At 45.6% G+C, this 27,922-nt stretch overlaps 1 long non-coding RNA gene across 1 annotated transcript; it reads right to left on the reverse strand.

Moving 5' to 3' along the window:
- Window positions 1-70: 70 nt before the first annotated feature.
- Window positions 71-27,922, reverse strand: LOC121829737 (uncharacterized). Its single transcript, XR_006072803.2, has 3 exons — window positions 27,804-27,922; window positions 26,148-26,201; window positions 71-256 (listed from the first exon to the last, which is right to left on the reverse strand). It is a non-coding gene; the product is annotated as an uncharacterized LOC121829737 (long non-coding RNA).

Raw genomic sequence — 27,922 nt, forward strand, 5'->3', positions numbered from 1 at the left:
GGTACGAATGGGAATGACTGTCTTAAGTTTTACTTTGACTCAGAGTCTGGGCTCCAGTGGATTTGCCTGCATGGTCTCTTTTTATTCTTAGGGCAATCTCATGACATGAGTGGCATTGTTATCATTAGCTCAGAGATTCCCAGCTGAAACTTGCAGTGGGTCTTCCTTGTTGGCACCAAAGCCCGAATCTCCTTGCCTTGGCTGTTCTGGTAAAGCTGAGCTGTAGCCAGGAGAAATAGGATTCCTGAATCCCAACCTAAAAACAGAGAGGTGTAAACACAGGTTTAGAAATTCCCGCTTGCCAGTGATTGATGTGAACAAATATCTCAAGGCTTGTGATAACCACAGGGTGCTGTCATGGATACAGAGTGTATTGTACTCCCTGTGGAGAGAGGCTTGTGCTTTACCTACAGCCAGGCCAGCTCAGGCTCCTGATTTCCTGAGCCACAATTGGCTAAAGGCATTTGTAACTTTCATTTTCCATGAGATACTTCAAGGTCATGAACAATTTGGGCGAATCCTCTCTGAAGGGTGAGTTAATGAGTGAGCGTGTTAAGAGTCATAATATACATCAAAGGTATGGCATGGTTAATGTCCTGCAGCCACTGGGGAGGTTAACATGGAGAAGACTCCCTTTTGTTCAGGACTGATCAAGAAGTAATGGGTAGCAGATCTATGGTCTGTTGGACCTATGGTTAGGAGCTGGCTGGGGAACCAATGTGAGATATGGTCAGGCTGTGACTTTGTGAGAGCTTCCACAGGTGTTTCAGAGAAGGCTGTCACCCTGCGGATCTGCTGCTGTCTGTGCTGACTTCTGACATGACAGGAGAAGTCTTTTACTCAGTTTTTCTGTGAGCTCAGATATTATGTTGAAGACCCAGCCAGCAAACCTAGAGTGAAAATTCAGTTTTAGACACAGTGCTTATTCTCCACTCTTGATATTTCTCTTCATGTGGCAGGAACTCTATTATTATGGTTCCTCTGCCTGTCTGCCCTTGGCCGGCTTCACACCACTGAAGGACAGTTCCTCTGCCTGTCTGCCCTTGACTGGCTTCACACCACTGAAAGATGAGAAAGAATTAAGCTCCATAAAAATTAAGGAGTAAAGCTTGATATATTCTGTTCAAAACTTCCCACCCCTTTATTTTTTCTTTGGGGTGCACGTTTCCACAGAACAAATACTCCTCTATTCTTCTCCGGGTACAGAACACACTTCCTGTGCCCTCACACTGGGACCCTACCCTAGTTCACAGTTGCCTTTTGTACACTGATAGGTCCGTCAAATTTGGAAGCTTAGTACCATGAACCAGACTTATTTTCCCCTTGGTTGGCGATGGTGTAGGTTTGTTTGAAAACAGAGGTTATTGGCAACTGTGTCTGGCACACCTTCATTCCATGCCTTGCTCTGAGCAGAGTTCAGGAAGAGGAGTGGAGATTATTGAGACAGTCCCCCCACCCAGGATTCTGTCCATAGGAGGCAGGACACAGACATGGAAGAACCATGTGTTGAGTGAGTATGTGATGAACTTCCTCACCTTGTCTCCTCTTCCTCCTGTGAATGAGCCCATGGTACTACTCATGAATATCTCCTGAGGCTGGTCCAGATTAGGAAGCAATAAAGCAAACATCAGCACACATCTGTCTGAACCTAAGGTCAAGGCTCTCGACTAATGAATAGTGAAAAGAACTGGTTAGTGCTCTCTCCAGGTGGAAGACAGAGCTTGTCAGAGAAGAGAGCAACTGTCTGGGTGTTGAGATGAAAACTGTGCTGGCCTTAGATGACTAAGTTTTTATCAACTTTGTAAAGTATAATAGGCATTTACTAAACTCTGCATCTGCAAGTGTACAGTGTGATACAGGTTGACATCCAGATGCCTCCATGGAACTCTCACCCTGGTGGCAGTGTTAATCATATGCAATAGCCCTGATCGCTTCTTGGTGTGTGTTTCCATTTGATTCTCCTTCCTTTCCATTTTTGCTTTCTATACTTATATTTCCTGGAATGCTGTGTATTTTAAATCACACCGTGCAACGCTTTCAAAATTTTATTTCTAATCCACAGAGTCCTGAAGTGTGAACCCACAAAAGTCTTTTTAATAATTTGTTAAGGGGTGCAATGGAAATACAGACTCACAAATACAGAACAAGGTAGTCACCACTGCTCATCCAGCTGCTTGTATCCTGTTATTCTGCCCAAGGGTGATGAGGACCAACTGCAAGGCTTGCTCCTGCTTCGACCACCCGAGAGAGCACACGACCCCTCCCCCTTAGCTCTTAAGCAGTTACTTAAGCAGACAAGACCAAGTCCTGGGGCTTGTTACCCTGAAGCCTTTGGCTAACTGGATTGAATTCCCACAACTAGCTCTGCGCATGTACGTATGTATGGGTGTGGGGACATCCACTAGGACACAGGCAAACCACAAGTGGCCACATTTCTAAAGGAAGGTGACTCTCTCTCCCCAGAAGCCATCAAATGCCCATAAATACTCAGCTATAGACTCCGGGACACCCTTCCCAATTCGTGATGGAATTTTTAGCTAGTTTGATCATATATAGGTATCCACAGCTGTATATGATATAGCTGTTGCAACATTTAAATTTGACTTCTTTCAACTAAATTATATTGAGACATAACCATGTTGTGGTGTATGTCAACAGTTTATTCCCTTTGTGTTGCTGTGTGCTATTCCCTTTTATGAATATAAAATTACATATAAAGTTACAATTTGTGTGCTCCTACTCACTGAGCTGGCTCCCCAGCCCTGTTTCCCAAATTTGACAATTACACATAAAGCTGTGTTGTCCTATGCACACGTAATTTTCTTCCGTGGCCCACTGGCTCTTCTGTGGTCCTTGGAATAGAACCCAGGGACACCTTCCACATACTAAGCAAGAGTCCTCTTTTTCACTTTTTAATTTGAGATAAGGTATCATTACGTTTCCCAGATTGGCTTTGAACTTGCATTCCTTCTGCCCCAACCTTCTGAGTGGCTGGCATTGCAGGTCTGCACTACCAAGCCAGCCTGGCTACACAGCCTGCTTTGAATCCCTGCAATGAGTGATTGGTATAGCTCTCTGTGACCCTCATTTTATAGATAAGACAGTTGAGGTCCACTAGGGTTGACTGCCCTGCCCAAAACCAGCGGTGCATGGCAGCAAGGTTCATAGCCAAGGTTTGTGCTCACAGTACCTGTGCCATGCTGCAGCCCCAGGCTGATAAATGCTGTGGGTGGGGGAAATGAGCATGCTTGCTTTGGGCTCTAAGATTGCATTTTCTCAGCCTATCTGAACTCCCTGTCGATGCTCTCCAGATTGCTGCTTCACAAGACTCAGAGGGCAGCATGAGCATTCCACTCGCGTTGACTTTTTTAGTTTACCCATCAGCAAGAGATAAGATCCTACCAGGGGCCAGGACCTTTTCCTGTCAAGATTCTGAGACTATATCTTTATTTGTGCCATTTAATTTTTTTTTTTTTTTTTTTTTTTTTTTTTTTTTTTTTTTTTTGGTTTTGTGAGACAGGTCTTGCTGTCTTAGCTCTGGCCAACAACTCACTATGTAGTCCAGGCTGGCCTCACACTAATGGCAATCTATCTGCCTTATCCTCCTAAGTGCTGGGATTACAGGTGTGACTACTCCCAAATGGAGTCACTGGGAGACTCTAAAAGTGAATTTTAAAAAGCAAGCAGATAGAAAGTTGCTGCAGATATGGTCGACTTCATCCACAGCCCAGGAGCCCAGGATTCCGTTGAAATGAATCCAGCCCGAAAGCTTGGCTACAGAATAACAAACAGTTAAAGGTTCAGTCCCTGCTGATGCCTGCAGTTCCAGGCAAGCTGTTAAAGGATGCTTTGTCCAACATTTCCCTGCATGAAATATGGTCTCTGGGCCTCCGTGCCACGCCTTCCCCTCACTCTCCTTCCCAATTCATTGGGTTACTCATTGCTAAGCAGCCACTCTGTGGGAGGTGGCAGTCTGTGAGGAAGGACTGGATAGGGCCAAAAGGTTGACCCAATGTGAAGGGCGCTGGGAGAATACTGAGCAATGGGAGGAACCTGGGAGAGCCTCCTGGGTGAGTGGCCAGTGAGTTATTTCACCTTTTTCTTTGGTTTATGTTTCTGATAATACACAAGTGTTGGCAATGATAAGTCAGTGGTGTGTCAGTAATATTTAACAATCAGTTCTCTGGGGAAATATGCATATGCTTTATATATGCTTATTAAGAGATGATGCCCATATAAATAATGCATAGCAAATAATTTGCAGATAGTGATCAAATATAAATGTTCTTCATTGTGAAGTCAGTGGACACGGACAATTCATTTATTGCAGAACATGTTTGCTAACTTTTCTGTCTCCTGCATTGAGCCAACCTATGGTTACAATTCACAAGCAAGCATATGTCACGAACAAGTGTTCGCTAATATTTTCATTTCTATTAGTGGAGACATAAGGTAATGTTATCACGTTCAGTAAGACAAGACTGAAAATGAAAACAAGGCAGAATGTCGCTGTGCACCAACTGCACTCTAAGGCACAGCTCTGCGAAACTGGGTAACATTTTTTGATAACTTCAAGAGTATGACCAATAGTTTGTGTCACTCACAGGTATAGACACATTCACTTTTAAATATAATCTCCATTATTAATATTCTTCATCCTCTCTATGTAGCAGAGGTTGACCTTGAACTCATGATCCTTCTGCCTGTAGCTCCAGATGGCTGAGGTTACAGGAATGGACTGGCATTCTCATCTTATGCGGTGCTTGGGATCACCCAGGGAACAGTGAATCCTAGGTAAGCAGTCTAACAGTTGAGTTACAGCCCTACTCCCTCCATCGCTTCCTTAAACCCAATCATCCAAACAATGGATCAGGCTTACCAAATTCCAAGTATTTCCCAGTTGAATTTTATGAATTAGTAGGGGTGTGCCAGTAGGTACAATCATGACTGTCTCTACCACAAGACTTCCTTAGGTACCACAATCCAAGGACTCTCAAGTCCCTTATACAAATGTATAGCATTTACATTTAACCTTTGAACAAACTTGAGGTCAGCTTTGGGTTAATCACAACTCCTATACAGTGAGAACACTGTACGGAGAGTTGTGATGCTCTTAAGGGAGTGACTTCAATGAAGGAGCCTTACACAGTGCGGACGCAGTATTTTGAATAGTTCTGATCAGTGGTTGACTGAATTCTCTCATTCGTCCAGTGGGCATGAGGACAAACTCTATGACCTCCCTGACCTATGCCCTCTATTATCCCTACACACTTTCATACTCCCCTCTCTTTTATAGAAATGATTCATTTCTGTGGATCTCTGTGTGTGTGGGGGGGGGTCACATGCACGTGCATGTGCATGTGTGTGCCCCCACAGAGGCCAAAAGGCTCCCTAGGAGCTGGAATTTCAGGAAGCTGTGAGCTGCCCAATAACATGGGTGCTGGGAACAGAACTCAGATCCTTTACAAGAGCAGCAAGTACTCTTAGCCACTAAGCCATCTCTCTGGCACTCATGCCCATCTCTTTCCACCAAGGGGCGTGAAGGCTGCATGTCCAAGTGTATGGAGCGGTAGCTGGTGACTTTGCTGACTGAATAGTGCTGTACCATGGATGGGACTGTGTCAGGGATGGCGCTGGAAGAAGTGGATGGAAGAAGGGAATTAGATCAAGTGCTGGCTTTGTAAAGTGGAGTCATATCCCACATGGTGTTTTTGCTGGTAGCACTTTTAGATTTGAGGCTGCTTTGTTCTCCATATCTCTTCCAAGCTTTATCTTGATCAACTCTACCATTCCACCCCAAGCACACCGTCAGCCTTTGTTAATAGTCTTGTGTATTTGCCATTTTATGTATTTGTATGTCTCTCTCATATATATGTGTGTTATAGTCATGTCTTCATTGTTGCATTTGTATTGCATATATTTATTGGGTATGTGTGTGAGGGGTACGAATGTGCCAGAGCTAGAGGGTGGAGGTTGGAGGACAAGGGGCAGTGGTTAGTTCATGCTTTCTACCATCCAGTTCCCAGGAGACATGTCTCAGGTTGTCAGGCATGCCGGCAAGTGTTCTCCACACCCCCGCCCCTCAGGCATCTTGCCAGCCCTTATATAAAATTTCTTTAAAGCATTTTGTTTATTAGAACATGGTGTTGTAGTATGCATACTTCTTTGCATAATTCTCATTTTCAGCCATTGTTCTGATTCTCATTTGTCGTTTATTTGGTTGCATGGCACATTGTGTTATTCCCTGCTGTGACATACGATAATTTAATCAATATTTCCCTACTGATAGGCATTTGCTAGTTTCAGTGTTTGCCTCGTCTTTGAAGAATGCTGTAATAAACATCTATCTTTGGACACTGAAACTTTTATTTATTTATTTTTTTGTAGGACAGAATCACAATATCAGAGCTTCTGGGTTGGAGAATATGTGTGTTTTTAATTTTAATAGATGCATCCATATGGCTTTTTAGGAAGAATTCCCCTTCCCTGCATTAATAAGCATGAGAGAGCTTTTCCATCATCTGCTGTGGCCGTGGGTCTTAACTCTCTTTTTAATTTTTGCTGGGACGTGAGTGTGAACTCATAACTCCTTGCTTTCATTTGCATTTCTCTGATTACCAGTGATTCTCAGTTTGTTTTCATGTATTTATTGTCTATTAGCCTTGTTCTTTGACGGATTGCCTGTTCATAGCCTTTGTTCATTTTGCCATGGGATTGCTTCTGTTTCTCCATTTGTAAGAGTTCTTTGTGTGGCGTGCGTAGTAATTTACTACCTGTTATGGGCATGGAAAATGCTTTTCCCAATGTAGTTCCTCTATTAACTTGAGAAGTACAACATTTAGCTGCAATGATACAGGTTATGGCATATAGTTGCCTAGAGTAGAGCTAGCACTTGTTTCTATAGAAATGTATGTAGATGCATTGAAATTAGCATTCCCCTTCTTGGAATGCTTATCTTCCCTCTATTTACTTTAGACAGATATTCTTTTTGTGTGTGCATTTTACATATAATCATATTTAGATGGTTCTTTAATCCACATGAATTTACTGTTTATGTGGCATGGGATAGTAACCTAACACCACATTTGTAGTTTAATTGACACATAGTAATTGTACACATCCTGTTGTGGAGTCCAGCATGCTATTTCAATACAGGTAGACATCCTGTGATGATGGAAATGGGTAACCAGACTGTCAGTCACTTCAAATATTTGCTATTTCTTGGAGTGAGACTATTGAAAGTATCTGTAAGTCATTTCTAAAACCACAATACACCATTATTGTCTTCAGTCAACCTCCAGTGCCACAGGACACCAGGAGTTACTCCTTCAACCTAACCTTGTACTCACTATCCATACCCTTTTAATTCAAAGTCATTTGTGCATGGCCATTTACCAAATAAGCCATCCTTTTTTTCATTGAGTATAGATGTGTCTTCAGCCATGTTTTAAAATCTTATATTTATTAGGATATATTTTAAGGTGGTCTATTTTTTCCCACTGACTATGTTTTTTCTATTTTTGTCCTGGGCATATGCCTAAAGGACTTCATATAAGAAACTTGTTCATCCATGTTCACTGCTGCTCTATTAACAATAGCCAGGAAATGGAAAAGGCCTAGATGTCCATCAACTGATGAACGGATAATGAAAATGTGGTACATATACACAGGGAGATTTCATTTGGCTGTAAGCAAAAATTAAATTATGAAATTTGCAGGTAAATGGATGGATCCAGAAAAAGCTTATACGGAGGGAAGTAATTAGCAACAGGAAAAACAAACCACACATGTTCTTTCTCATTTGTGGACCCTAGCTTTGAATATTTACATTTGTGTGTTTTAAATGGAGAACTTGTAGAAACCAGGAACTAGAAGGGGACCATTGAGTGGGGGGAAGAAATATCTTTAAAGATGGGCAAAAATAGGAAGGTTTAAGGGGAGAGGAGGATGGGAGGGTAGGACAGAGGGGGTGCAGGTAAGGGTAACTAACACTGGGGGTGTTTAAAAAAGCCATAGGAAACAGACTCCTCCTGTTCTAGTGGTAATATGACATTGACCTTTTTCAGATGACTTTGTGGTATCTCTTGATGTTTGGTAAGACAAAGCCCATGTCTTAATCTCTGCATATGTGTATATATTATTCCTTGTGTAGGGGTATGTGGAGGTGATGTATCTATAAGTTGATGTGGGTATATGCATTCAAGTGCACATGCATATATATGCATGTATATGGAAGCCAGAATTCTGTGTCAAGTGTCTGCCTCAGTTTTCCCCACCTTATATTTGGGTGGTCTTTCACAGAACCAAGAGCTCACCAATTGGCTAGACTTGAATGGCCAGTGTACTCTGGGGATCCTCCAGTTTCTGCCTCTCCAGAGCTAGAACTGTGGATGTATGCTGCTGTGCCTGGGGTTTTACATGGATGCTGCTGGAGTTACTGACTAAGCCACTGCAAAAAACCTAAAGTGTTAGTATTCGTTATATCCTTCATCCATATGAACTGAAGATGATTTCACTTTCAAAGAACAAGAAAGACGCTATTCATGTTTTAATAGGAGTGCCGTTACATTCTGCACATTTATATGTATAATTTTGACATTTTTATGTTACATTTCCCTAATGAAGAACCTAGCTTCACTTTTCAGTTGATTAGATCTATTTCATGTCATCTAATTAGATTTTATAAATTTATTCCTATAGACCTCATGGATTTCTTGTTAAAGCTGATATATTTTATCTTTCTTCCAATTTGTACCTTTTCCTGTTTCCATGTTTAGGTTCTTTTTATTTAAATATACAGAATCCAATTTTCCCTTTTAATATCCTTGAACTTTATCATAGTTCTTAGTAGAGAATACTAAGAACTACTATATGTGGACATTCTAGATACAAAACCAATTATTTGCCCAAAAGCAAGGCTTTGTCTCATTGTTCCCTCATTCTTAGGATCATTTAATTTTTCTTAACTTGTTGCTTTGGTGAGAACCACTTAGAGCAGTGGTTTTCAACCTGCGGGTTATATGTTAGATATCCTGCATATCAGATATTTACATTATTATTTATAACAGCTGCAAAATTATAGTTATGAAGTAGCAGCAGGTAATTTTATGGTTGGGAGTCACCACAACATGAGGAATTGTATTTAAGTGTCACAGGATTAGAAAGGCTGAAAACCACTTGTGATGGTATTGTGTTCCCCAAAATATTGTGCACCCTAATAAACTTATCTGGGGTCAGAGACAGAACAGCCACAATATTAAACATAGAGGATAGGCAGTGTGTATGTGTGTGTGTGTGTGTGTGTGTGTGTGTGTGTGTTGTGTACATGCATTTGTGTTCATGCACACCCACATGGGACAAGCCAAGTATGTGTGTGTGCCCATAGAGGCCAGAAGAAGGAAGGCATCAGATCCTTTGGTGCTAGAATTCCAGGCAGTTGAGTCACCAGATGTTGGTGCTGGGAACCAAACTCAGCCTCTCTAGAAGAGCAGGAAGAGCTCCCAGTCACTGAGGTCTACATTCTCAATTCTTACTTTTTGCTTCATTTTATAAGTCGATGCAATGGTTTCTCAAATGTCTTTTCTGCTCATATTCAAATAATCACATAGTTGCATTTCTTGGCTGTTGATGTGATGACTTGAAGTAAATTCTCTTAACCATAAATTCAGCCTCTAAGGATGTAGAGGAGTCTCCTTGGAGGGAAAGGGAAGAGCAAATTAAACCACAGGGGTGATTCTTAATTAAAGAAAAGCAAGAAATAATGATCTGAAGCTCAACCAGAAGCACAGTCCCCTAGAGATCATAGGCAGACATCCTGCTGTAGGAAGTGAGCGGATGAGAAGACTTGGGCTGTGCCGGCGGAAGTTCATGGGTCTCGTGTGGTCCATTGCATGTGGCCCTGGAGCATATCAGGAGTGCTTTCTGATGCAGGTGGGGGCAGGATGCCACACTCGCAGGAACTAGATAAAAGCTGCCTTCTTATGGGGAAGCACAGACTGCATCAGGGGCAGGTTTGAGAGAGGGGCCAGGCTTCTTGTTAGCAAAACAGGAGTTCATGGAGGGGGAAATAATGACAGCCTTGACCATCCATGCTGAAGATGCATATGCCATTTAGTGTCTTGGTGACAGAGGGTAGACACCAAGGAAATAAAAAGGAAAGGAGAGTAGGGTTGTTTCTTTTTCTTTTCCTTTTGTCTTCTCATTGCTCCTCCAACTCCTCCTGTGTGCCTCCATCCAACATTGAATCACAGCCCTTCTTCTTTTCCTCCTCCTCCTCTTCCTCCTTTCCCTTCTCCTTCTCTTCTTCCTCCTTCTACCTGCTCCTTCTCCCTTTCCATCTCCCTCCCCACTCCTTCTTCTTCTGCTCCTCCCATTCTCCTTCTCCTCTTCCTCCTTCTCTCTCTCCCTCACCACTCCTTCTTCTCCCCTTCTCCTTCTCCTCCCTCTTCTAACCCACTGTATCTAACCAGTGCTACCCATACATGCATGAGTATAGGATGCTATTCACTGGAGCATGGACACACTGTTGAAAAACTGACTGCCTCTCCCAACTGCAAATAGCTTTCATTTAGGAGTGGGTACTCTGAGCCTCTCCCTTTTCCATATTGGAATGGCAGCTGGCTTGATCTTGTATAGGTCTTATGCAGGCAATTGCAGTTGCTGTGAGTTCTTGAGAGCATCCATCAATCCTACCATGTCCAGAAGACACTGTTTTGCGGCAATCTCCCTTCTTCTGAGACATTTGCTGAGCCTTGGAAGGGAAGGGATGTGATATAGGTGTCCCACTTGGGACAGTCACTATGTACTTTGAACAGCTGTGACTCTGTATTATCTGCTGCACAGTTTAGCATCTCTGAAGGGTGACAGCTGTGCTGTCTTATGAGAGTAAGGATATGTATTAAGAAGAAGCTCAATGCTGTGTGAGGACTGTTTCCTGTGAGTGAGCCTTGTCTTTGTGACCAGTCAGTGCCCTCTGACCATTCCCAGTGCTAGGCACAGATTATCCCACATGGAAGAGTACTTGATGAAGGCAAGGGGACAGTGAGATAGAGAAACATGGCTGCTGCTCACAGAACATGCATCATTGGGAATACTTTGGAGAACCACTCAATCATCGTTTTTTTTTTTTAAAAAATTCACCACTGAATTTATTTGTGTTTGACATGGGCCAAGTACCAGGTATAGTGCCGGGCATGGGAAATAAAATAATAAACAGGTCAGACAAGGTCTCTACCTGCATATTTCTCTGTCTTCATTTGAGTTTGAGATAAGGGATTACTAACCGAACAAATCAGCCAACTGCAGGCTGTGGGAGTGCTGCCCGGCACTCCCCAGACTCCCCCGCCTATGCTGCAGACCTGGAACATTCTGGTAAAGTATAAGCTCTGATTCGGCAGGCCTAGGATGAGGATGAGGCTGTGCAGTTCTAAGGAGTTCCCATGGTAGCTACTTAGCCCAGGGACCATTATTTGAAGCCTGGCAAGGTCATGGAAAATTCAGATGGATGGTGAGTAGGTGGGAGGCAGTGGTTTGCAGACTGGGAGGTCAGCACACATCTCTCTGCTTTTGAGCTACTTTCTGAAGGTGGCCAGAGACCAGCCCTGTGAACACCTGGAGACCTGGTCCTGGGTATCACTGTTGGGACCCTGAGTTGTCTGGGCAGAAAGGAAGCAAGTCTGCAAACAGTGCTAAGAGACAAGGAATGGAGGCTGTGGAGTGGACTCAGGTTTCTTTAGAGGGCGAAAAATCCCAAGGGAGATTTTCATTGATTAATAGTTAAAATTACACACACACACACACACACACACACACACACACACACACACACACACACACTAGTTGCCTTTGGAACAGAATACAATGACATGAGATACTGATGTTGGCTGGAGCCCTGGGATGGGAAAAGGAATCCAGGATGAGTCTGGTAAGGTAGGCCAGGACAGGCAGTGTTCTAGAGGCTCCTTGTACCCTCATAAATTCTATTTATAGTGTCTATGATGGTAAAGGGGCCGGTGTCCACCTCTATTACCTTTAATTACAATTCCACCCTTTGGGAAATATCCCAACTCTCTGGCTATGCCAATCCATCCAGCCTAGAAGCCTCTGTAGAAAGATATCAGACTAGGCTTAGGCAGGGCTCACTTGTTGAAGAGATGAGTTTCCGTGGGGGCCAGAGCTACAGGGTGTGGTCATCGTCAAGCACAAGCAGCTGGAATCCCCAAAGACACATGGTGCCTAGTCAAGTTCAGAGGACTGTACACCAGCTGGGGTGGGCCGGACTTGCTTTGATGTAAGATTCTTCCTCCCAATAGCTCCTTCTTGTGTGGCTAGAGCTCACTGTGTCTCTGTTTCTAGTCCCTAGTCCATTTCTCCCTGATACCACCAGGAAAAAGGCATTGACTCGCTTTATACTGAGATTAAACTGCATGTATTCAAACTTGGGGTCTAAGGCTCCAAGAGTTCCAGGAAGGAGGGTAAGTAGTCTTGTCAAGTTTGCCATTAGGAATTGCTGTGTCCAGCAAGTCCCCAGAAGGGAAGAAAGGGAAAAGAAAGGGGAGATCAAAACCAACTCAGACCAGTTCCATTCCACGGAAGCTGTTCACTCCATCAGAGACCACCACGTGCCAGGTAATGCTGGCAGTGCTGGGAAGACACAGGGGCACACCGTGACCATGTGGGAACACCGAAAGCAAAGGCCTGTTCTCCATGAGCTTCCCGTGGAGTCAGGAGGGAGAGATTGAAGTGGAGTTCTCCCTTGCACATATGTTCACTGCAGCCTCGTCCACAATAGCTAAATTAGGGAACCAACTTAAGTATCTATCCACAGAGGAATGGGTAGAGAAAATGTGGACCATGAGTGCAATGGATTTTTTCATCCACAAAGAAGTTATGTCATTTGTAGGAAAATGGATGCAACTGGAAACAATCATACTAAGTGAATTAAGCCAGTTGCAGAGAGACCAATGTATGTTTTCTGTCATTTGTGCGTTCTCACACAAATGCATCATTACGATCTGCAGGTCAATCTTACCTGTGTCTATGGCATGAAAGTAGAAGAGAAACTGTGTGCAAAGGGCACGGGGGTGGCAGGTGTGTGTGTGTGTGTGTGTATGTGTGTGTGTGTGTGTGTGTGTGTGTGTAAGAAAGGGGGTTAGTGCAGTGTTAGGGGACATGCTCAAAGCACATTAGATACTTCATGAAAATACTGTTCTGTGACCTGGTATAATAAAGTAAGTAGAGATTACCTTTGGAATAAGAGCGAGATGAGCAGTGACAGGTTCTTAAGAAGGCAAGACCCTGAGAGGGAAAATCAAGGGGCATTTGCAGAGACAGAAAATCCCCATGAAACCTAAACTTGGGGGCTAAGGCTCAAAGAGTTCCAGGAAGGAGGGCTAGACAAAGGGGGGGGCCCTGAGTAGGCAAGGTCATGTGTCTTCGAGAAGCAAAGAAGTGGGAATAGAGGACTGAGGCATGGAAAGGTAGGACACACTGGCTTTTGTCTGAGCCAGCCGAAAGCCGTTCAAGGTCGGGGTACAGTGTGGAAGACATGGGATGTGATTTTAGAATCTCTTCATGGCTGCAGCATCAGGACCAACAACCATTAAAGGAGAAAGTTTGGAAGCAGCCAGGATAGGAAATTCCTTTTCCTTCCACTCTTGAAAAAGCTTGAGCTCCATCTGCCAGGCTCCTCTGGAGCAGCAGCAGGAGGTGGTGGGGATAAAGTCTCCCAGGAGAGAGGCAGAGACCCACCACCCCCTCCCAGGATGCATGTGCTCTCCCAGCCCCAGAGCACACCTGGGGCCGCTCATAATGCTCCTGATTATCTTTGTTCTCCCAGGCTCCTCCGAGTTCACAGTTCCTGACTGCATACTTTCCCGAGCTTTTTATTACCGACTCTCATCTTTACACTTTGCTCCATTATTTAAATGAGCCCGAGGTAGACACCCAAGTGCCAGCTGGGTTGGCAGGGTGGAGGTGCGGCAGGGAGGGATGCCTGGCTGCGCTGAGTCTGCTAGTGGCCCCAGTTGGCCTGCTGAGGTTCCTGACACCAGATACTTGAGCTCTGTTCACCGTGCCTTCAAGGACATGGGCCATGAAGACTTAAAAAAGACTGTTAAACCTGTGACACTTGTCTACCTGGCCTCTAACTAGGGACTCTCTAGGGTTTCATTGCCCCCTCTAAATTTGACATGATGGAATTATATTTGCTATTGAAGTCTAGCTCTCTCCTGGTCTCCTGGTGGCTTTATGTTAGTACCTGCACAGCCCTAGAGGACCATTAACTCTGTTTCTGATAAAGGATGGCAACATTATTGGGAGACCGGTGGAATCACCATTGCTCAGATTTATAAAGCAAATTTGTAGAGAAGGTGGGATTTGAACCTTGGTCTAGCTGGGTCAGGGGAGGGAAAGATGAGTGTGTAGAAGAGGGAACCGAGGCTTAGCTCTAGATCTTGCACAATGACTAGCAAGGAGAGAGAGAGGAAAGAAAGAGGGGTGTAACACAGCTTGTCCACTGACCCATTCTTGCCTTGAAATGCTGTCATAGTTTCTTTTCTGTTGCTATGATCAGACACCATGACTAAGGCGGCTTATAGAAGAAAGAGTTTATTTGGGACTTGTAGTTTCAGAGGGTGAGTCCTTGATCATTATGGTGGGGATCATAACAGCAGGCAGGCAGGCATGGCACTGGAGCAGTAGCTGAGAGCTCCCATGTTGATCCATAAGCAGGAGGCAGAGATGGGCATACTGGGAATGATGTAGTCTTTTGGAACCTCCAAGCCCAACCCACGGCCCTCATGACACACCTCTTCCAAAAAGGCCACATCTTCTAATCCTTCCCAAACAGTTCCACCAGCTGGTAACCAAGCATTCAAACATGCGCCTGTGGGGGTCATTCTCATTCAATCCACCACAGATGCTATGAGCAAGCTGTGTGAGGCTTTCATGCACACTGGAAGGAACAGTGTTGTGCTAAATGGTAGAGTCAGGGTTTCAGTGGATGGGAAGTGTGTATGTGTGGTTAATATAGCACATCTTTAGTGAAGAATGGTTGATAAAAGACCTGGCCCCAGGGTACAAAATATTAGCCAGCCAAATGTGGGTGCACCAGCATCCTGGTCTATTGGGATCAGGTCTGTAGATGCTTACTGAATGCCTGTCCTTTAGCAGGTGTTGAGATTGCAGCAGAGAACAAACCAGGCTTGACCTGGCCTCCTGATGCAGATACTCAGATGGGTGAAGAGAAGCAAAAGAAAAATCAGTACTAAGTAAGCCACTCATAGTAAAGATGGGGCATGAGGACGGAAGAATGGTGGTGACCAGCCAAAGAGGCCTTCATAGTTAGGGAAAAATCTAGCACATAGGTAGTTTCCAAAGCCAGGGCTTCAGAAGGTGGGAGGGAGGCGCTGTCTGCTCTTTCACTTAATACTGTATTTCTGATGTGCAGGGTACATGGCAGGCCCCTCTCTAGGCACTGTGTAGAGAGTGTCTTCTGCCAGTCTATAGCCTACTGTGCAGTGCAGACTGTAACAATACACAGTATGATATTGGGAGATAAGTGCTTTGGAAGGACATTAATAAAAGAAAAAGATATAGAAAGTAATGATGGCTTTTCTGGGGAATATGGCCAGGGAAAAGCTTGGTCAAGATTTATTAGGCCAGAGATCAGAACAAAGGGGTTGAAATAACAATGGACTATATGAAAGAAGAGACTCTTGGTAACAAATGTGAAGTTGGGAATGTTCTAAACCCAACACAGTGCTGTGATCCCCGGAGTGAAGTGAGCAAGACAAAGCAAATTGCAGAAGGAGGGCAGGGGGTAGGTAGGTGGGTCCTGTAAGACCAATGAGCATGGGGAGAAGTGGGAATTTTCTCATAGGGGCTAGGGAAGCCACTGGAAGATATTGGTGCACAGCAGTATCATGATCCAAGAGCTTCAAAGACCCTGTTCTCCTGCTACTTGGAACATATGCTCTGTGAAAACCTGTGCCCTGTGTCCAACCCTCTGACAGCATGACACAGAAGATGTCATCTACAAAGCTCACACTTGAGAACCATTCAACTGAGTTACAAAACAAACCAAGTATCTATGAAAATTAAGTCAGCTTGGGATTTTGCATTAGGTAGGTCAGATTCATAGTTGTTCCTGGGGCCACAGGTTGGCCACACCTATGTCTAGAGACAAGGAGACCAGTAGATGGAGATGGGCATGGGTAGCTTCACCGCATCAACCCCGAGCCCCACCCTATGCCTGTAGTGATCTAGCATGAGCCCCCAGGATGGGTCTTTGACATGTTTCAGAGTGGGTGCCACACTTCAAGGGCAACCTTCTTGTCTGAGAGCAGCATCAGGACCTTGGCAGCGCTGGCAGATGTGGCTCAGCCTGTGGAGCGGTGGTTAAACAGCAGCACTGTTGACCTCGTGTGCAGTTTACAGCTTCTATCCTGGAGGTCACATCCGTGGTGTTTCCATTCAGTTCTCACTGCGCTTGCCCAGAGACAGTCCCTGTCCTCAAGCCTGGTACGAGACATCTGCCACCAGATCCCTTGAAGATACCAAGTGGGTTCAAGAGCCCGCAGAGGGGTTGTGCATGGGATTCACCTGTGAGGCCTTCTTCTGGCCATAGCATCCCTGTCTCAGCCTTGCTGCATGCTCAGATGCTGCTTTTCCTCTACTGGAGACCAGTTCTTCCCGGAGACAGTTTCTGTGCAAGGTGGATAATGTTACTGTAGCTGCTCAACACACAGCTGGCCCTTCCCCACAAACCCTGCCGCAGCAACTCCACTCTGCCTGGGTCTCTGCTGTTAACCAGTCTCTTGCACAGAGACACAGCTGCCCAAAGAGGGACAATATTTCATCTTAATCTGTCACCTGGTGCTTCTCCCCCAGGGCCCCGCTCTCACTCACCAGACAGGAGGCCATAATCAGCACCCTGTATATCCATTCACAGGGTTGAATTGATGGCTGGATCTGTATGTCCCATTTCCAGTTGGTTTTGCACAAAAAACCCTAGAATTGGTGTCTCCCTTGGTGTTGTTCATTTGGACTTGAGCTGAGACCATTCAGTATTATTGACTGTGTTTTTATGTGTCCTAACAAGACTGCAAACACCTAGCGGGCAGGATCTGTTTTTTATCCATCTCTCTGCCCCCAGCCCCGGGAGCTGAACGCAGGGATTTATTGATAATGGGTGCGTGGTAAGTACATGCTGACTGACTGTTGTGCCTGCCACAGGAGCTGAGTGGGCTGAAGCGTGGCTGTGGTATTCTACTCTCTCTGCCTCTTCAGTTGTAACAATAGATCAAGGCAAGACTTCAATTATCCTCTGCTTTCCCTCCTGAGCTCTCCTTTCTGTTCCTTCTATTGAGAAAGCCTGGTGACAGAGAGCGAGATGCCGAGAGAGACAGAATGCTTTCAGAGCCTCAGGAAAGCCGCGCACCACGAAGGACATATTTCAATGAAGTTATTTTCTACCAAGGCTAATATTGTGCTTCAGAACTTCAGGCTCCAGCGAGCTCATCAACAATGTTGCCTTTAATTTTACCATTTGTACCCAGTCATATGTTACTCTCTGTGTTTCTGTCTGGCTCCTTCTCATCAGAGCCATGTTAGGGCTTCCATTGTCTGTGAAAAATGGCTCCGAGATGGACGTGCTTGGATATCCATCATGTTTAATTATCTCCTTCATCACACTCCCTCCATTGTCTGTTAAAGGATAAAGTGTTCACAGATTTGTTAAAAAAAGAAATGGAATTCATGTGAAGGAATGTGGGAGGGGAAGTGTATGTCAGGTCGAGGTGTGGACACCTCTCTCTGATTTGGTCCTTTTACAACCCATGGCAGTTTTGCCCGAGGAGTAAGTGGCTTCGTTTCTTGTACCAGCCTGTAACCAAATCCAGAGAGCCAGTGGAGTGGTTGTGACTCATCACAGAAGAGACCTTTTTTTCTTCAGAGTTCCCAACTCTAGAAGCACCTGAAGATAGTCATTATACCTCATTGTGATGGTTGGTTTTTTTTTTTTTTTTTTTTTTTTTTTTTTTTTTTTTTTTGGTTTTTTGAGACAGGGTTTCTCTGTGTAGCTTTTTGCGCCTTTCCTGGAGCTCACTTGGTAGCCCAGGCTGGCCTCGAACTCACAGAGATCCGCCTGGCTCTGCCTCCCGAGTGCTGGGATTAAAGGCGTGCACCACCACCGCCCGGCTGTGATGGTTGGTTTTTAACATTTAACAATTAACAACATTTAACTGTTGGCTGAACATAGTATAGGGTCCTAGGAGGAGAGTTTCAGTGGGGGATTGTCTCAGTTAGGTTGGCCTGTAGGGTGAGCATCAGTGATTGTCTTGATTGATGTGGGAAGGCCTACCCCACTGGGGGTGGTACCATTCCCTGGGGTGGGGTCCTGGACTGGATGGGAGTGGTGGAGGGGAGGCGAGTGGTGAGTATGTGCACATTCATTTGTCTCTACTCTGGCTGGGAATGTGATGCGATGAGGTGCCCCAAGTTCCCACCACCTTGACCTTCCTGCTATGGTGGACTGTAACCTGGAATTGTGAGATAATATAATCCTTGCTCCTCTTGGTTCCTTTTGGTCAGGGTATTTATCACAACCACAGAAAGGACAGTAGAGCACCCACCTAATCCTAGCCGACTGAATGCACTCTTTTGTTTGGGGCTCAGTGCCTGGTGCATGTAACATTTTCAAAGTTCCCAGGAGAATCCACACTGCAGCTAGAGAGCAAACTACAGACGTGGACACAGCAGGAGCACTCTGCCCTTGGCAACATATTCTAGAGACAGCTTCAGCAGCTCTCATTGTTGGAGGGCATGTTGTTACTGGTATCAAGTGGGTTGAGCCCCAGCGAGTTTATAAATACCCTCTAATTCACAAGCCAAACCCCACAAAAAAATTCCACCAGGTACCAAATGTCAAAGTACTCAAGTTCAGAAAGCTTCCCCTGTAGCACCTGAAAATCACACGTGAGCCTCTGCACCCATATACAGCATCGTGGGAGTGTGTGAAAGCCACATGTGAACCTATGCACACATATACAGCATCGTGGTGGTGTCTGAAAGCCACATGTGAGCCTGTGCACACATATACAGCATCGTGGGAGTGTCTGAAAGCCATACATGAGCCTGTGCACCCTTATACAGCATTGTGGGAGTGTCTGTTGGTCTAAGCGACACCCTTTCACATTACTTTAATGTCTATGATTCTCAAAATCATTGTACATGCTTCATTGGGATGATCCTCATCATGACCTCTTCAGGGATATACTGCCATCATCTTGATTGTACATGTTGGGAAACTGAGGCTGAGGAAACCACGTGACTGCTCAGGGACACACCTTCAGTTTTAGATAGGGTCCTTTTAATTAGCGAATATGCCCAAGGGGCACACTCTTCTGGCTTCCTCTCAACTGGTGACTGGGATTGTCACTAACCACTGCCTTGGAATTCTCAACACCGTGCTGTAGGCAGCCCTGGGTAAGATTTGCTTGCCAGGGTTGCTTACTGAATTATGACAATCTTGTCTAAGGAGATACTAAGAAGAATCCTTAGGAGTCAGAGGGCCCTTGAACTGCAGGTGTTCAGACAATCTGTTCGGGAAATCACAGCCAGTGTTAACAGTGTGCCCTCCTGCCTGTGCCTACGAGGGAGAGACTGTCTCCCTCACTGTGGTATTTCTTTTAACTTTATTAGTGAGCTCAACTCCCACCATATGCCTCTAATTGATATTCAAAGGAATTGAATTGTGTTCTTCATTTGGCGCAAAGTAAATATTTCACCGTCTTCTTGAGCTCGCTAGGATCTCCCTCCTGAGTCGGAAACATGAGATAATTATGAGAACAGGTTGAACAATGAGTCAGGAAACAGGCGGGACAAGAGTCGGTGCGCATTAAGCCAGCAGAGTGGAGAAGCCAAGGCCCGCAGCCCTGTAGAACCCCGGGCACAATGAATAGTGACACGCACAATTAAATGCCTAATGCCCAGGAGAAAGCCGCGTGGGAGGGAAGAGAGCAAAGGGAGAAAACTCAAGCACAATTAGACGGCAACCCCTCTGACTTCCCAGGAGGCGTGTGATGGAGAAGGCCCAGGCACTCACCAGGTGCTTTCAGGGGCCGAAGCACCTTGCTCCAAAAGTTGCCTGAGGAGGATCACCATGAGTCCCAGGCCAGCCTGGGCTGCAGAGTGAGACTGTCTCAGAGCAAAACAAGAAAGTTGCCCGAGTTTCTTTAAGATAAACAGAGACCCAGGCTCCTGCTGGGCGTCATGGCTCACAGCTATCCACGGCATCTATTTCTATCATCAGATAAATGCCCGATGTGCCCTTAGTGGTCTCACGCTGTGACTTTGGACTGGCTGGTGTGTGCACCAGAGGTACGCCACATGTGGCTGCACAGATATTCAGTTCTCTGCTTCTGTTGTCCCGGGGAGTGGACAGTGTCCAGGCATCCTCTCCTGCTTGGTAACAGGAGGCTTCATAGTTCCCTCTCCTCCCACACAACTTGGCAACAGAGGCCAGGAAGAGCACCTGCAGTTGCTTGGAGTCCTGGTGCCAGCCGCGGCTATACCTTGGGACCATCTGGGGAGCCTACCCATCCTGGCCAGTGTCTCCTAAAACAGTGTCCTCCACTTCCTTCTTTGTTTCTTCCTTTTCCTCCTCTCTCCTCCATTCCCCTATTCTTCTCTCCTCCCCTTCCTCTCCTGCACCTTCTCTTTCTCCTCTTACCCCTGACCCCCATGAGTCTTCTTTCATAGACCAGGCTGGCTTTGAACTCTTGATCCTTCTGCCTCCATTTCCTGAGTACAGCAATTACAGGTGTGCACCACCAAACTCGCCTTCCAAGGTTAGGGTGGGTGCTTCTGGTTTGTTTGCTACTTCACCCCCAGGGTCATTAGCCTGATACCCCGTGGATGAGGCATCACCTACCCTGGGCCAGACCTTCCTTTCAGATGCCGGCTGCTGTCCCAGCTAAGTGATCTCTCAGTTACCTCATTGTTCTTGCGGAAGACGGCTGGGACTCAGAGCTGACGAGTTTTCAGACAGTCACGTGAATCGGTTCCAAGAAAGTTCACACCTGAGCCCTGGTTTCTGGTTCCTGTGCTTCTGCTCTTAGGAGGGTGAGGAATAAGAACATGGCTTCTGCTTCATGGGTAAAGCAGACATTTTAGTTAACTAAGGATGAAGAAAAGCAAGATTCTTCATGATTTGTTATTTTGGAAAACAGAATTTCTGGACTTGTTCTTAGGCCAGGAAACTTATAGATTGCTGAAAGATGTCCTGGGGAGTTGGGGGGACACCTGAACAACCAAAAAAAAAATGAAAGTCTATAACTAAGTGTGTGCACTTGAGGGCTACATCTTTTGACACCACGTCTTGGGAGAATACCGTCTGCACATTACGTAACAAAGACTGAGAGCACCCCTGCATTGAAGAACTGTGTAGTACAGAATTAGCCAAGCCTCTGTGTCTTCAGAGCCTCTCCTTCCACCCCATAGAGAACCTATTAATAGATCATAAGACGCTGGTGCGCTACTTACAGTTCTGCGATTTGGAGACAGCCTGGCATGTACTATCATAGAGTAAAAATAGAAAGCTCAATGGAATGCAAACACACTCATGTTCGCACACAGATGCTCTCCTGACAAATCTGACCTTGATTGATAGGGTTGGAATCCATTCAACGTTTCAAAACAGGGCTGAGAAAAATCCTTAAAGATGGAACTAATACAGAACTTTCACTGAAGACGTGAAGAACGTAGAGAATCTTAACTAACTTCAAGTCAAGCAATATGAAGTCCATTTCACAAACACAACCACAAACCATCAATGATGTTCTCAGCACACATATGTGGCAGGCTCTGCCAAGCACTGCAGACCCAGGTCCCAGTGAGCTAAGCTTGGTGCTGGTGGCCCCAAGGTTGGTTGGTAGCGTTGTGTCTTTTCTTAGATGCTATGTAACTGCCCAGGGAATGAAGAAAACAGGTACTCTCCTGCCTCTGTTCTTATGCACTTCATATTCCTGTTCTATCTTTGGCTGTCTCCAAGTTCATTAAGCACCTGCTTTGTTCCAGGTGCTGTAGACACAGTAGTAAATGGTGCAAGAAAAAAAAATCCCTTCCCTGGAAGCTCTGTCCTGGTGAAATTTGTGTTCTGGTGACTTAACTTTATCCTTTCCTGAACTCACACCTGGCAGACCCTCCAAAAGAAAAGCAGGGGGAGGGGAAAGGGCCCCTTCTTGTTCCAGGTCTTAGCCATCACTGGCTTGGCCAGACATTTCCTTATAAAGCCTCTTGTCATGTCTCAGGCCCCCTTGACCCAGATTCATCACTTGCCCTCTGTTTCCTAGACTTTTAGGCGCCATTCTATCCCCCACGTGTGAATGATTCATTCACCCAATCAGTCCTGATACCTGCTTGGTGTTGTCCCAGAACTGTGTCCTTGACACAAGGACGAGTGACGAGTAGGAGCCAGTTTTGGTTCTCAAGGTGCAGAGTGGATTGAAGGCAGGTTATAGACGAGTGAGGGGCTGAGCTTGGTGAGGGAGGCCAATGTAGAGCAAGCAGAGGCAGGTTCCCAGGAGGAGCTCTCACCTGTCTTAGGCGAGATGTGGAAGTCTTAGGGGATGTGGAAAGACAAGTGGGTGGATGAACTGGGAAAGACCTCAGAAGTGGAAAGAGAGAATCTGGGGGTGACAGGAAGGGAGGAGGGTGAGATCACAGCTCCCGACTCCTTCCAGACTAATGGGTGCTGGCTGTTACCTCCTGCCCAGCACTGAGTTCCACCTGAGGCAGGGGACTAGAGCAGAGCAGATTCCCCCAGCTCAACACAAAGAATAAGCAAGCAGCAAGGGACAGACCCAGGGCTTGTGACGAGTGTTCTGTAGCACAGGGACACAATTTAGGGGAAGAACACAGTAGATGGTGGGGTTTTAGATAGGAGTCTGTGATGACTCTTCTCAAGTCTTCCCTGGGTCTGAGACCTGCAGGCAGGCAGGCAGGGGTAACAGCAAGTGCCAGGATGTTGGTGGCACCCAGGGAGCCAGTTAGTTCAGAAATCATAGAAGGAACTTGTTTCAAGTGTTAAGGGCGATGGGGGAATGAGTGTTCAGGGCAGAAATGGGGTGGTGAGGATGAATAGTCAGGGCAGCAATAGGGGGAGATGAGTGGCCAGGGCAGCAATGGGGGGGATCAGTGGCCAGGGCAGCAATGGGGGGGATCAGTGGCCAGGGCAGCAATGGGGGATCAGTGGCCAGGGCAGCAGTTTTAGACACTTTGGCTCTCTCCAGGGATGGTGTGTGTTTGGATTCTTCCAGGGCGTGAAGAAGATGGAGCATGCCTGAAAGGACTGGCCATCTTTGTATTTTGAGGAGATGTTGATAATCATGATGAATGTGAGAGACAACGGGAAGACATTGTTTTCTGTGATATCAGTAAAGCAGTTTTTAAAAAGCCTTCATGAGTTGGAGATCTGTATCAGGCTCTTTAGAGATGAAGTACATAGGATTTTTAAAAATTAGTCCAGAAAACTAAGTGAGGGGAGAGAGAAAACAAGATTGTCAGAATGATCATTACTGGCTGGGGATGTAGCTTGGTGGGGAGAGTGTTTGCCTAGCATGCATGAGGTCCCGGGTTCCATCCCTGGCACTGGGTGTGGGAGAACAGGCCTGTAATCCCAACAGTCTGGAGGTGGAGGCGGGAGGATCAAAAGTTCACAATCACCTCTGCTTCATAGGGAGTTCAAAGCTAGCCTAGGTTACATGAGACAGTGTCTCAAAAGAAGGAAAAGGGTGATTATTGAAGCTAGATAAGGGTCCACATGGGTCATACAACTTCTGTTTGCGTATTTGAAATTCTTCATAATAAAAGTGTTTCAGACTTTGTGAAAAAATAATAAGCACTAAGTAGATAGGGGGTTGTCAGTGTCCACAGTTGCTACTTGTTGGGCACGTGCTACAACACAGCTATGGAGTCCATGACCTTCTTTACATTAGCTCGGCCGCCCCACACTCTTAAAACCACACACCCTTCTCCACAAAGACAACTGAAAAGCACGCGCTACATTGGTTACTTACACATTGTCAAATGCCACTTGTCCTGGACCTCGTAAGACACACACATGCACAGTCTATGAAGTTCTAAAAGGGTGAAATTAAGTTGGAATCCATAATATTTAATGCCCTGCTAATTGTGGCAGACTTGTACTATCATTAGTGGCTATCTCCAGGCATGCTGCACTCAGAGAAAAATGTGTCATTAAGGATAGTGGGTGTGAATCTCTATTTTAAACTCTCAGCATAATTTTCCTGGGTGGGCGGTGAACACTGTTCTGTCAGCTCGATGCCATCCTTTCTTGGACTGTGAAGAACTTGAAAGAAGAGGAAGACAGACGAGTGCTACAGTTTCTGTATCTACTTGTTTGAATGGCAGATTCTGTCTGTCTGTCTCTCTCTTTCTCTCTGTGTGTATGTATAACATGCGCACATATGTATGCCACGGTATGCATGTAAAGGCCAGAAGACATCTCTGAGCACTGGATTCAGGCAGGTCTCTCTGGTCATTGCTGCTGTGCTACATGCTCCCAGTTAGCTGGCCCTCCACCGTCCAGGAGACTCTAAGATCTCTGCCTCCTGCCTCAGGGTAGGATGGCCGGGATGATGGGCACCTGCTTTTACATTCAGCTTTCACGTGGATCTGGTGAATCTGCGCTCAGGATCATCAGGCTGGGACAACGGGTGCTGCCCACCACTGCACCACCTCTCAGGTCCTGCATTGTTAATTCAAATCAGGAATGTTTTTAAGTCACAAAACTGTGTGTTGCAATCCCTGAATTCATTTAGTGGGCACACAAAACTGCCACACCAGACAGTCTACACTGAAGAATGGAGAAGAAGGACCAAACAGGGCAAATATGCGTTAAGTGTTTATGCATACATTTATATACCAAACAAATTTAACTTCCTCAGGCTTGTGTGGTACATTAAATAATCAGCAATAGACATTTGGATGCTCTTTTCTGGAACCCCAGAGGTATCCTCTCAAGCCCATCATTGGAGGATGTCTCTGCTTTGAAGCCTGTGATGATTAATTTTGATCACCAGCTTGATTGGATTAAGAAACACCTAGGGCACTGGTGAGACATGGTTAAGGATGAATCTGCCTTGTGAGGACCATTCCGGAGGGGTTAACAGAGGAGGGAAGACTGGCCCTGGATAGAGATGGTCATGGGGGCTATCCTTAATGATACACCCACTATCCTTAATGACAAAACAGTTAAGCCTAGTGTTTGCACCCTTCTGCTTCTACTGAGATGCGAACCAGCAGCCCCCAACACCATGCTTTCCCCACCACAATGGACTGTGTCCTCTGAACCTTGAGCCAAATAAACAGTCTCTCCATGAGTTTCAACCTGTTGGGAATTGGGTCACAGCCAGGAGAAAAGTAACTAATATACAGTCCTTTGTATTTGTTGTTGAGTCCTTAAACAGTGCTCTTCCTTGGTTTGTTGATAAGGCACAGTTTGTTCGAGGGACATTGCTGCCATTAGGTAGAATGGAGCTCAAACTCAGGAATGCCAAACAGAACTCCTCCCTCCTGAATTACATAGTGCTAGTTGACACCTTTGGCATTGGCTGTGAACTGAGCAGGGAAGGGACCATTGATCCCTTTGTTACAGAGGGCAGAGAGTGAGAAGCCAAAAATTATTTCTTATACTCAGGCTAGACAGCCAGGTTGTGGCTGACTTTAGGATCTCTGTGAGTGAATCTCAGCTCATCCCAGTGCATCATGGGTAAGTGGTTCCCTCCCAAAGTCTGGGTCTTCATATTCTTACCATAGGGCCAATAGGAACACCCATCTCATAGTATTTAATCTATATCAGAAAGTGGATTGGAACATGAACATTAATTTTAACTTTTATTGTTTTGTGTAGAGGAGATGATGGTGTAGAAGAGGTCTGCATGCCCAAGCCTCAGGGATATTCTGTGGCCTCAATACACATAAGTCATTCAGTGATGGATAAATGAACCAGTCACTCCAGTGACTCATTGCATCCTCACACATTCTATGTTTGGTCGCACCTTTCACCCATGGCAAAGCTGCCCCAGATCCCCATGTTCCCATGGGCAGAGTGATCAGTCCCTTACCTCATTTGAATCTTGTCCAACTCTATCTGCAGAGGCTGCAGCCCTGTGGTCCTCCTGTCAACAACAATAAAAATTGGGCTCATCCATTCTAACTATCCAGTCAAGAAGCCCAGAGAGAAAAAGGCCAGCATGGACAGAGCTTCCAAATGTATGAGACAGGGACACAAATAATAGCTTGCATTCTGAGGGTAGAGGCAGGCCTGGAACTTCTGCGATGGTTGTCCAACTCACAACATATTTTAATGCCATATGTATGCTCGGCGGCTGGCTGAACAGCTCTCTCTAGACACCAGAACACTGCTATTTAAAAATAAGAAAGAAAGAAATTGTTCTAGGATCCAAGCAAGCTGCAAATTTAAAAAGGAGAAAACATTTCAGGTGTTGTTTGTCACAGAGGCTTAGGGAAACAGCCCTGCCCAAAGTAGACCGCCCCCTAGGATGCCCTGATTTGCCAGCCATTTATGATACGTCCTGGCCTGAGTCAAATGTTCCCACCTCTTATCTCACTGGAAGCTCATAATGGCCTTCCTGCCAAAATGGAGCAGAGTATAACCCAAATTGCCATAATTGGAAGAGAATTTGTTTTGAAAATGAGTTAAAAAGGACCAAAAGGTGCAAAGAAGCCCCAAGATGAGCAGCAAGGAGTCACACAGATCCCTTTCCTCGGTGGACAATAGTGTGCGGAGGTGTAGAGAGGGGCCCAGGAGAAAGAGATGCAGGCAAGAACTTAACTGGTCTCCTCCTCTTGCCAAAGCAACTGAGGCTCAAACAAATTAACCGTCTTCCCCAAACACGCACAGATTGCGAAGTTTGCAAACCTGGGTCTGTTTGATCTCAACACCAGAACTTAAAAAAAAAAATCACACACTGTGTTCCTCATCACAGATTGGAAGTATCTCAGAGGAGAAAGACGAAGGCTTGGAAAAGACTCTCCTGGGAATTCTCAGCAAGCTGCCCTGCTTGGGGAGGTTTGACACTGGGAACTGGGGATGCACCAGGGCCCTGTGTTACATACTTCTCAGACAAAGGGACCTTCAGACACTTGAGGACTTCGAGGTTGGTACAAGCGTTCGTTCAAAACCACAGCTGCCCAGTGGGAGGGAGCCCTAAGGATGGAGCTTAGGAACATCACACCTCTACCTATGACTTTAGGATTCTGATATCCCATGGCTCCCTGGGAGCACATCACCTCATACTTTTCATTGTACCATCGGTCATTCATGAGCGAGCAGTCCAGTAGTGTTAAGTATATGTCAAGAAATGGAAGCTGTGGACAGGCCCATCAATAGATGAGTGGATAAATAAAGTGGAATATACGAATAATGGCCCTAAAAAAGGAACAAGATTGAACCATGCTGTAGCATAAATAAACCTCAAAGGGGTTATGCCAAGTCAAATTAGTCAGTCATGAAAGGACAAATATAAGACCCAGGCTGTATCAGCTGGTAAGACTGGCTCTCCTCACAGCCTGCCATAGGCCTTCCTAGAGAGAGTTTCTGTTGGTTTGAGACTTCTAGATACCTGCCTTGGTCATCTCCTTACCCTCCCACTCCATCTCCCCTTCTCTTGGGAAAACAGCCCATCTTTTTCTTTGTTTGCTCCAACTGCTTTCTGAGCAGATAACTCCTAGCTTCTCGCTCCCTCCTCTCAGCTGACCTTCAAATGCTTCCTCCTTGATGGAATTCTTTTAAGGCAAGGCTGTGCTCAGAACTAAGCCACATGTAGTAGGTGGTTGGACAAGGCCTTCCTCTGTTCCTGTTTGTTGTCTTTTCAGG

This window comes from Peromyscus maniculatus, chromosome 5, assembly GCF_049852395.1.
Source record: "Peromyscus maniculatus bairdii isolate BWxNUB_F1_BW_parent chromosome 5, HU_Pman_BW_mat_3.1, whole genome shotgun sequence".
NCBI classification, from domain to species: Eukaryota; Metazoa; Chordata; class Mammalia; order Rodentia; family Cricetidae; genus Peromyscus; species Peromyscus maniculatus.